The sequence below is a fragment of the Pimephales promelas genome, chromosome 10 (genome assembly GCF_988280905.1).
Source record: "Pimephales promelas chromosome 10, fPimPro1.hap1.1, whole genome shotgun sequence".
Taxonomy (NCBI): Eukaryota; Metazoa; Chordata; class Actinopteri; order Cypriniformes; family Leuciscidae; genus Pimephales; species Pimephales promelas.
In genome coordinates this window covers 12,611,995-12,622,829 of record NC_142778.1, presented here as the reverse complement: position 1 = coordinate 12,622,829, position 10,835 = coordinate 12,611,995, and the positions used below count along the sequence as shown (strand labels likewise).

The window sequence follows — 10,835 nt, the reverse complement described above, 5'->3', positions numbered from 1 at the left end:
TCCCCGCATGACATCTATAAAGTGCCATAGGCCATTCATTTCGGGCTACTTGATTGTCCTTAAGTAGTACTGTGTCGCCCTCCTGGATGTTTGGGTATGGATCCTTCCATTTCTGACGAACTTGCAATGTTTTCAGATATTCCTGTTTCCAGCGACACCAGAATTGGTTGGCTAGGCTCTGTACTTGCCGCCATTGGCGTTTGTAGATGTCCTTTTCGGAGAAGTTTCCTGCTGGAGGTGGAGAACCTGCCTTTTGTGTTAGGAGCATTGCAGGGGTAAGTATCAAGGGTGAGTCTGTGTCCATAGAAACAGGTACTAGAGGTCTACTGTTAATAATGGCCGTCACTTCTGCCATAAGTGTACAAAGCACTTCATCAGAGAGGTTGGAGTGTCCTTCCCGCATCAGCATTGAGTCAAGAATTCTACGAGCCAGACCAATCATTCGCTCCCATACGCCTCCCATATGGGAGGAGTGTGGTGGGTTGAAAACCCATGTGCATCCTTCGTCATTGATGTATCTTTGCACCTTGGTTTCTTTAATCACTTTGTGGAATTCAAGCTCGTTGCAAGCGCCAATGAGATTAGTTCCACAGTCAGAATGTAGTTGTTTTGCAGGGCCACGGATCGCAAAAAAACTGTGAAGGGCATTGATACAACTCGAAGAGTCCATAGACATAATGACTTAAATCAACGTTTTCACAAAATAAATGGGCAGCTGTTTCTTCAACAATACTAGCACAAAATGAGCACGTTTCATTAATATCAAGATATTTATAGATAATTGAATTAAACGTGTCGTTCATATAGGTGTTGCGCTTATGATAACGCGTCGTAGGTCACATGATAACGTCAACATGGCAGATGTCCGGTTTGCTTTCATACTCAACGAGATTTGGTTATAAAGTACCTACTCTTTTAGCGCTCGTTGAGCGCTTATTGAAATTAAAGTACCTACTCTTTTAGCGCTTATTGAAATTAAGTACAAACTCATTGAGTATGCGATTCCGAACGCAGCCTCTGTCTCTGTCTATTTATTGTTGTCTGTCAAGCACACTATATTACACACATATCAATGGCAAATCAAGAGTTTAAGCGTTATGTTGTTCCTTGCCCTCGTTTCATCACGGGTGGGGACACACATCAGCTTTGTGTGGCTTGTCTGGGAGTGGAGCATGCCGAGTCAGTTCTCGAGGGAGCTGACTGCGAGCATTTTGTGAAGCTTTCTATGAGAATGCTCCGCTCCTGCCGGGCGTTCTTTGAGAAGGACGGTTCTGTTCGGTTCGCATTCCCCGAGGTGTGGGTCCCGCTGTCGCCGAGGCACAGCGTCTTGCAAGACTTGCATCTTGGGGTTCGCAAATGGATCTGGTAGCTGGGTTTGAGACGGGTCCCGCCCTATCTCAGCCCTTACCTGCTGGATCCAGTGCCTTTGCCCAGGGAGGAGCCCGCTCTGCAGATTCTCCTTCCCGGGCTGAGGCACCAATGCTGACGCTGTCCAGTTCCGAGGAATTGGATGTCGTCAGCGTTGACGCGGGGGATCATGATGTTTCGCCAGCTCATACCCCCGGTGATGAGGAGCTTTTGGAGGATTTGTCACGAGCTGTAGCTAGATTAAATATTGACTGGCCAGCTGATGAAAGTGAAAGTGTTTCAAAGAAAAGTATACTTGATGAGAGATTTTTGTCATCCAAAACACTGCCTCCACGTCAGGGTTTACCATTCTGTCCACACTGAGGTGGCGAGATCGTGGAATAAACCTGTATCATTCAGAGTGTTTAACCCGCAGACATCTAATAGTAACATAATAGGTGCTGCTGATCACAGTTATGCAGCGATGCCTCGGGCTGAAGAGATGCTTGCGAGCTATCTCTCTCCCGAGTCATCGTCATCATTAAAAGCCCCGACGTTACCCACCAGACCATTAAAATCTACATCCTCTCTGGTGGGTAAAGCATACTCGGCAGTGGGTCAGGCTGCGTCATGCTTGCACACAATGACAATACTGCAAGCATACCAGGCTGATCTGCTAAGGGAAATTGATGAACGCGAGGAGGTGAGCAGATCTAGCGCTCTGTGCCACTAAGGAGACGGCCAAATCAGTGGGCCGGTCTATGGCAGCCCTGGTGGCCACGGAGCGCCACCTATGGTTGAATTTATCTGAAATAAAAGAAAACGATAGATCTGTTCTGTTAAATGCACCGATGTCACCAACAAGTCTGTTCGGCGACGCTATTAACTGTGTCGTCGATCGATTTCAAGAAACAAAAAAGCAGTCAGCTGCGTTTCAGAAAATCCTTCCTCGCCGTTTTGATGTTCCCGAGGCTGCTGGTCGTAGAACTTTTATTAAATCTGAGCAGCCTCAGCCGAGTATTAGCTCCTCACACAGAGCACGCCAAAGGCAACGCGTGGCCGCCCGGGCTCCTCCACAATCTTCGGAGCCTCAGTGGCAGTCACAATCCAGGTCAGTTAGGGGTAGGCAAGATCTGAGGACTGTCATCTCTAAAAAGGCCTGGAGTAAGAAGAAGTCCTGACTCGCAGGGGGTCAGACTTCTGAGGGTGGTCCCCTCTGGGGGGGGGGGGGGGTGGTTTCGAGGAATAATTCTTCCTCGGCGCCCTCTGGGGGGCGATGCTCCAAGGAGTATCGCAGCGCTGACACATCGGTTGTTCCCTGTCGGTTCGCCGTTTCAGGGCACCGAGTTGTCAGCGTCCCCTTACGGTCCTCCGAGGAGGGTCGTAGAACGGTCAGTTTGGTTGTTCCCTGTCGGTTTGCCGTTTCAGGGCACCGAAGTGTTCATTCAACAAAATCCCGAGGCCAGTCTCGAGAGACTGGTCCCCTTAGTGGAATTCATGGCAGCGTGGAAACTACTGCCAGATATTTCTCAATGGGTCCTGCATGTGATAAAAAAGGGTTACAGAATTCAGTTCGGTTCTCGTCCACCCAGATTCTTAGGGATCCTTCCCACAGTGGTGGTCCACGAGCAGGCTCGGGTTATGGAACAGGAAGTAATGACGCTTTTGCAAAAAGGGGCTATAGAAAGGGTTCCTCCTACCCTACATTCCATTGACTGGATGGCTCCAAAAGGTCTGCTTTGGGGTACAATAAACCCCCCCTCAGAAGACTTTTTATGGTCCTGCAGACCAACAGAATGCCACAGAAAGGGGGCACTCCTTTGATCCCCTGACAAAGATGTTCCACAGACTTCTTCCCCCACGAGTTGAACATACCATGACCTCACTATTGAGATCTGAGATCTCCCACATAAAATCAAACTCACTTCAGAACCATTTTCAATGGACTTCTACTCAAACATTTAATTCTATGTTTGCTACTGTTTCTGCAATTCATGTTTGTCATGCTTAGATCACATATTAATCATGTAATTGTTGTTAACTATTAACTCTTGTAATTGTTATACAACTATTAGAAGTATAAATGAAAAGGTATCGTGCTTCCTATCAAAAGAATGGTACACATTTAATTCAAAAGATGGCTTGATTGAAATCTGTGTAAAATGTTTTGTATTCCTTTAAATCTATAATATTTAAAATGTGGTCTCTTGTAAAGCGAGAAGATCACAGATCATGCCTAATTTATGATCAGCAGAAGATAGATCCACCTCCGAAATGAAGCCAGGGTCTCATTGGCCTCCTGGACTGAGTTTTAAGTTAAAGATCCGAACAAATGAACAAGACCTCATGTTCAGTTTTCGTTCTTTCTGAGTTTGTTCAGTTTGTAACTGTTAAGTTCTTTCCTTTATTTTCTTTTTCGTAAGAATCTCGTTTCAAAGTTAAGTTTGCTGCAAAGCTTTGTTTTAGATGGCTCTCCGCAACGCACTTCGAACCGTAAGGACTCTCATTGCCTGCTAACGCCCACGTGACCGGCAAGCTCAGGATCTTCCATCCAGGCACTTCAAAGACAACCAGCCAACGGACCCGGCCGGGAAACACCCTTCGACGCAACGACAAAAGGAATTCCCTAAGCCACGCGAAGACAAGCAAGTACTCCAGGCTCTAACTGAACGGGTGCTTTGATGTAAATTGAATAACCTCTCTAAGAAACGAAGGTTTAAATTAATGCTTGGTGGTCCTTTCAGGTCATGTCTTACGTGCATATAGAAAGTTGAAACTTTCTCTCTCACTCTTTCCAACTCACTCTTTCCCTTTCCGCGACTGTATGAATGTGTGTGTGTGATTGTTTAGACCTTAGTTTTGTGTTTAGAATAGCTAATAAAGTCTTCCATATATTTGAAAAGAAAAATTTTCTTGTGTTGTGTTTGCACATTTAATGTCTTGTACTGTTCGATCTAAAGTTACCTTGCTAAGACATAGTGTTTCACCATAGATTTGGTATTTATATCCTTGCAAAGGTTATAATTACGGCCCGTTCACATGAACTCTAAACGAGTCATTTGCTCGGTTCCATAGATTCATTGCAAATCAATGAATCATTCCCCTTTGAGCTTTTTCCCCACATGGAAAAAAACTATATAAACATATATGTTAGTGGTCATATACGTCATGTATATGTTAAATTAGTGGTGATAGTTGTAGTATCACTACTAATTTACTGTTTATCTGTTATAATGGCGAACATATCAGATGCGTGTCTAACATTACCTCTGAGTGCAGGTATGGACACGTTCGAGCTCTTCAAGGTGAAGCAGGAGCTGGAATACGTCGACAAACAGATCCGTGGTCTGCTGGTGAAGCAAGCCGAGCTGTTGGATCGGGAGCGCGGGAGCGAACGACATCAGGCTGCGGCAGACGGAGGTTCTGAAGAAGGACTACAGACAGTAGACAGTACGCAGCACAGCGCCTAAAGCAGCGATCATCGTGTCTGGACCGCTTCCCACGTACAGACAAGGACAGGAAAGGTTCAGTAGACTATTTGTATTAAATGAATGGTTAATGTCATTGTGTAATGAACAGAAGCTGCTCTTTGTAAATAACTGGCATCTGTTTTGGGAAAGACCCAGGATGTACCGTGAAGATGGATTCCATCCCAGCCGAATCGGAGCGGCTGTGCTGTCGGACAACATCTCCAAGACGCTACGCACCAGATGACTGGTAAGTCAAAGTCCAAATCACAGCCTTTGCGGTCCAAACTTAACTAATATGCATAGTGTGGAACATTACATAGAAACTGTGTCTATTCCTCGTTTAGTGAAGCCAAATAATAAAACTAGTGCAGGATCTAGCAAAAATCTTATTGTAATCAAACCGGAAAATCGAAATATCAGTGAACAAAAACAATTTCTAAAGCTAGGTCTTCTGAACATTAGATCGCTCACACCTAAGGCGGTTATTGTAAATGAAATGGTCACAGATAATAACTTCGATGTTCTGTGCCTTACTGAAACCTGGCTTAAACCAAATGAGTATTTCGGTCTCGAATCTACTCCGCCAGGATACTGTTATAAACATGAGCCTCGCCTGATCGGTCGTGGTGGCGGTGTTGCAACAATCTATAAAGATATTTTTAATATTACTCAGAAAACAGGTCACAGGTTTAATTCATTTGAAGTACTTGTGCTAAATGTTACGCTCTTAGATGTAAGAAGGAAATCCATATTATCTCTAGCCTTGGCTACTGTATATAGACCTCCAGGGCCATATGCTGAATTCCTAAAAGAGTTTGCAGACTTTCTCTCAGATCTATTGGTGAACGCCGATAAAGCAATAATTGCTGGAGATTTTAACATACACGTAGATAATACAAATGATGCTTTAGGGGCTGCGTTTACAGACTTATTAAACTCCTTTGGGGTCAAACAAAACGTCAGTGGTCCCACTCACCGTCTAAATCATACACTAGATTTAATTATATCATATGGAACCGATCCAACTGATATTGATATTATACCGTAAAGCAATGATGTCACTGATCATTACATGGTGACTTGCATAATACGTACTGCTGAAATATGTCATGTTGCGCCACGTTATAGACCAGGCAGAACAATCCTTCCAACCACTATAGATGTATTCTCAAATAGCTTACCTGATCTACCTAAGCTGCTAAGTGAACCCAAACAAACAGATAATTAGAGGAAATGACTAGCAGTTTAAGCACCATTTTTACTAGTACATTAGATATTGTTGCACCAATTAGATTAAAAAAGGTTAGAGAGAAAACTAAAGCACCATGGTACAACAGTGCTACGCATGCTATCAAGAGAGAAACTCGCAACTTAGAGCGTAAATGGAAACAAACTAATTTAGAGGTCTTTAGAATCGCGTGGAAAGACAGTATGTCACGTTATAAAAAGACACTAAAAACAGCCAGGGCTGAGCATCTCCGCAAACTAATCGAAAATAACCAAAATAATCCAAGGTTTTTATTTAACACCGTGGCTAGACTAACAAATAAACAGACATCACCAGAGCAAAATATACCGTTACAGTTTAGTAGTAATGATTTTATGAATTACTTCAATGAGAAAATAGAAAGGATCCGAAACACAATTATAAATGTACAATCCTCTATGGTGTCTTATGATTCAGCTTCAATTATGGCCCCTCTAGAACAACTAAACCGCTTTACAACGATAGGACAGGAGGAGCTAAATAAACTTATCATTGCTTCTAAACCAACAACTTGTTTATTAGATCCAATACCCACTAAACTACTGAAAGAACTATTACCTGTAGTGGAAAAGCCTCTCCTCAATATTATTAACTCGTCTTTATCTTTAGGTCATGTTCCAAAAATATCCAAGCTGGCAGTAATAAAACCTCTCATTAAGAAACCGCAATTAGATACAAATAACTTGGCAAATTACAGACCCATTTCAAATCTTCCATTTACGTCCAAAATACTAGAAAAAAAAGTTGTGTCTGCTCAATTGTGCTCTTTTTTGCAAGAAAATGATATCTATGAAAAATTCCAGTCAGGATTCAGACCGCATCATAGTACAGAAACTGCGCTAGTTAAAATTACAAATGATTTACTTTTAGCTTCTGACCAAGGCGTATCTCAATACTAGTCCTACTTGATCTTAGCGCTGCGTTCGACACTATAGATCATAAAATACTCTTGAATCGACTACAAAACTACACTGGTGTTCAGGGACAGGCATTAAGCTGGTTTAGATCGTACTTATCGGACCGTTATCATTTTGTCTGTTTAAATGGGAAAAAAATCAAAGATAACGTCAGTAGACTATGGAGTACCGCAAGGATCGGTTTTAGGCCCTCTGCTATTCTCAATATACAGTATATGCTGCCACTTGGTAATATTATAAGAAAACATGGAATTAATTTCCACTGTTACGCGGACGATACTCAATTATATATTTCATCACGACCAGATGAAAACACTAACTCATCTAAAATGACAGAGTGTCTCAAAGATATAAAAGCCTGGATGACGCGTAATTTCCTGCTATTAAATTCAGATAAAACGGAGGTATTACTTATTGGTCCAAAAAACTACTCTCAAAACCTCTCGCAATACAACTTTAATATAGACGGATGTCCTGTTACTTTATCCACTACAGTAAAAGACCTGGTTGTTATACTAGACCGCAACTTGTCTTTCGAAAATCATATTTCATATGTTACAAGAACAGCCTTTTTCCACCTTAGAAACATTGCTAAGCTACGTAACATGCTATCTATCTCTGATGCAGAAAAATTAGTTCACGCATTCATGACCTCGAGACTAGATTACTGTAATGCTTTACTAGCCGGTTGTCCTGCATCCTCAATAAACAAGCTACAGTTAGTACAAAATGCAGCTGCTAGAGTTCTTACTAGGTCAAGAAAATATGATCATATAACACCGATTTTATCATCTCTACACTGGTTACCTATTAAGTTCCGTATCAATTACAAAATACTGCTACTAACCTATAAAGCCCTAAATGGTTTAGCACCTATGTACTTAACGGACCTTCTTTCGCACCACAATCCACCGCGTTCCTTAAGATCACTAAATTCAAGGCTTCTGGCCATTCCTAGGATATCAAAGTCCACTAAAGGAGGGAGGGCGTTCTCGCATTTAGCTCCAAAACTCTGGAATAGCCTTCCCGATACGGTCCGAGGCTCTGACTCGCTGACACAGTTTAAAACTAGATTAAAGACGCATCTCTTTAGTCAAGCATTCACATAATGCTTACTTTTTAGTCCTCTGTTATGCCATACGGAACCGTTTGCCACTGAAACGCATTTCCGCGACAGTGGGGCTCGACAGCCTTAGTCAAACGGGTCGGCGCGTATGGTTGGGTTACGGAGAGTTTGTGAGATAGTGGTTTTCTAGCACCGACTTCCGTATAATGGAAATCATTATGAACATCAGCTATGCTAATTATTTCCCATCTGCCTTTCTGCTGTTATCTCGGGACACTTGTCCCGAGAAAAATGGCGTTCGTCAGGTCCAGTTTTGTCTCCAGCCTCTCACGGGGATTCGGATGCCCCAACGCCTGCGATGAGAGGACCAACGCCTGTGAGGAGACAACTCAACGCCTGCGATATGTTATGGCGCCGTTTTATGCATAAACAATATTTATATTTATTATTTATATATAAACAATATAAATGTAAGCCAGAGGAGAACTGGCCCCTGACTGAGCCTGGGTTCTCCCAAGGTTTTTTCTCCATCCAATCTGATGGAGTTTTGGTTCCTTGCCACTGTCGCCTTGCTTTTGGCTTGCTTTGGGCTTGCTCAGTTGGGGTTATTTAGTGTTTTGCAATATTATTGATCTGTGTTGTACTACTTTCATGTTATCACTGTGAAGCTGCTTTGATACAATCTGTATTGAAGCGCTATATAAATAAATGTGACTTGACTTGACTTGACTTTAATATAGGTTTTGATATATGTTTTTAATATATGTGACATATATAAAATTGGCCGTTTTCCTATATTATATGTACATATATGTACATATATACGTGCATATATGTACACGTATATACGCACCTATATAGGTACATGTATGCACACATATATGTACACATATAGGTGCATATATTTGTGCATATGAACCTATATATGTACATGTATGCATGCATATACAGTATGTACACATATAGGTGCATATATACATGCATATATGAACCTATATATGTACACATATAGGTGCATATATGTACCTATAAGTACATGTATGCATGTATATATGAACATATATGTTCACCTATACATGCACCAACATGTTTACCTATATTAGAATAATTATTAAAATCCATAGCTACTAGGCAACATAAATAATAGTCCAAAATGTTTGCATTTAGATTATTTATTTACTTAAGATCAAATAGTACAAAAACAAAAATAAGACAAAAAAACTGGATAGAAAAAAAAACGTTTTGATCTTCTCAGCTCCATGAGCTTTGAATTGATAGACGTGCCCATCTCCCCTCGGCTGGCTGACGGCCACTTCTTCAATGTAGCATCTAGAGAAGACAAAAATAATAAGACACTATAATAATAATAATAATAATAAGAAGAAGAAGAAGAAGAAGAAGAATATAGTACTTCATCGGGAACCCAAAGTGCTTACAGTACAGATGTGATCGGACACATATTTTTTGATAAAAGGCTGATCATTTTAAAAAATGCGTCATGTAAACATGTCAATTGGAAGATTCTGAAGATTCTGAAAAATCAGAAACGTGGCTTAAGAAAAGGAAAGTTAGGATCAAGAACTGAGCAAGCGATGAATTAGTATTATAGGTTCCAAGCAGATATAGTAACAATAATCCCTTATACAGTCTCCAATGATGCCTAATAAACATTGATACAAGTAGGCTATGGTTAAAGTGGTGAACTTATAAAATCCTAATGCGTTGAGAAGGGAAAACAAAACTTTTATACATTCACTCACCAATAATGATGGCTTTTTAATTTGGTCAAGGGCGACCAGCTGCTCCCCATCCCCTCTGGTTGGCTTCCCACCTTAAAGTAAAATTTCAAAATTATTATAAAAGGGGGTTAAAACGAAGCTTGTGAAAGCAATACTTTTTTTATATACACATCACATTTTCTTGAGGTGCAAGGAAATACAAAAATGGCAAGCAAAAAAGCGATGGTATGCCCGCACACAAACATAATTTATTCCACAGAATATTAATTGTTTTTTAAGAGATTAGGAGCATGTTTTGTACCATTCAGGTTGTTTTCAGCAAAGTAAATTAATAAATAAATAAAAATTCAAGGGGGTTACTCACCGGTTGCACTTCTCAAAAGAGGAGGAATCTAAATCCTCCACAGGACTCCTTCCAGTCTTGTTCATAGAAGAAAAATAAAAGTTATTCTCTTCAATAAATTAAAGTGCAAATAACTTAAATCAAATAATTAACACTATCAATCAGTCCAACATCACAAGTCTCTACAGCTCTGCTAGAGAAACAATTTTAAAAAGCAAAATCAGAGGAACTTACCTTTTGAGCAATAATGGCGAGGTAACTTTTCATTTGAGGTAATTCTAGAAAGAGGTTATATAAAGAAAAAAAAACAATTACAATCACTTAATCAAAGTAGTAATGCCCCAACGTTAATGTTTATTATTTGAAAGACATTTCCTGCAACTGTGAAGGCAAGCCCATTAATACGGCTCTGGAGAGGAAACCTGGTTGTGAATGCAATTTTCTTTCACCAATTTCGACCAAATTCAAACTCCACAGGTATTTTTTTTTCTGGAGCCGATTGCCTTCTTGAGCTGTTGGCAGAGAAGTATATTCTCATGACGTTATGTTCTTTAGGCCATGACTTTTGTTAACCCTCTACGAATTCCTCCAGAAAGAAACAAATAAATACACGTTAATTCTAAATTGAATCTTATCAACGGCTAACCCAGACAGCAAACTGACATTGAATCAACGTGGAAACGACG

The 10,835-nt window shown here is 40.9% G+C and overlaps 1 long non-coding RNA gene across 1 annotated transcript; it reads right to left on the bottom strand.

Annotated features, from left to right (window-relative positions):
• Nucleotides 1–9,146: 9,146 nt before the first annotated feature.
• LOC120485873 (uncharacterized) lies at nt 9,147–10,131 on the bottom strand. The gene is made up of 3 exons (XR_005624057.2): nt 10,108–10,131; nt 9,828–9,898; nt 9,147–9,396 (listed from the first exon to the last, which is right to left on the bottom strand). It is a non-coding gene; the product is annotated as an uncharacterized LOC120485873 (long non-coding RNA).
• Nucleotides 10,132–10,835: the final 704 nt, after the last annotated feature.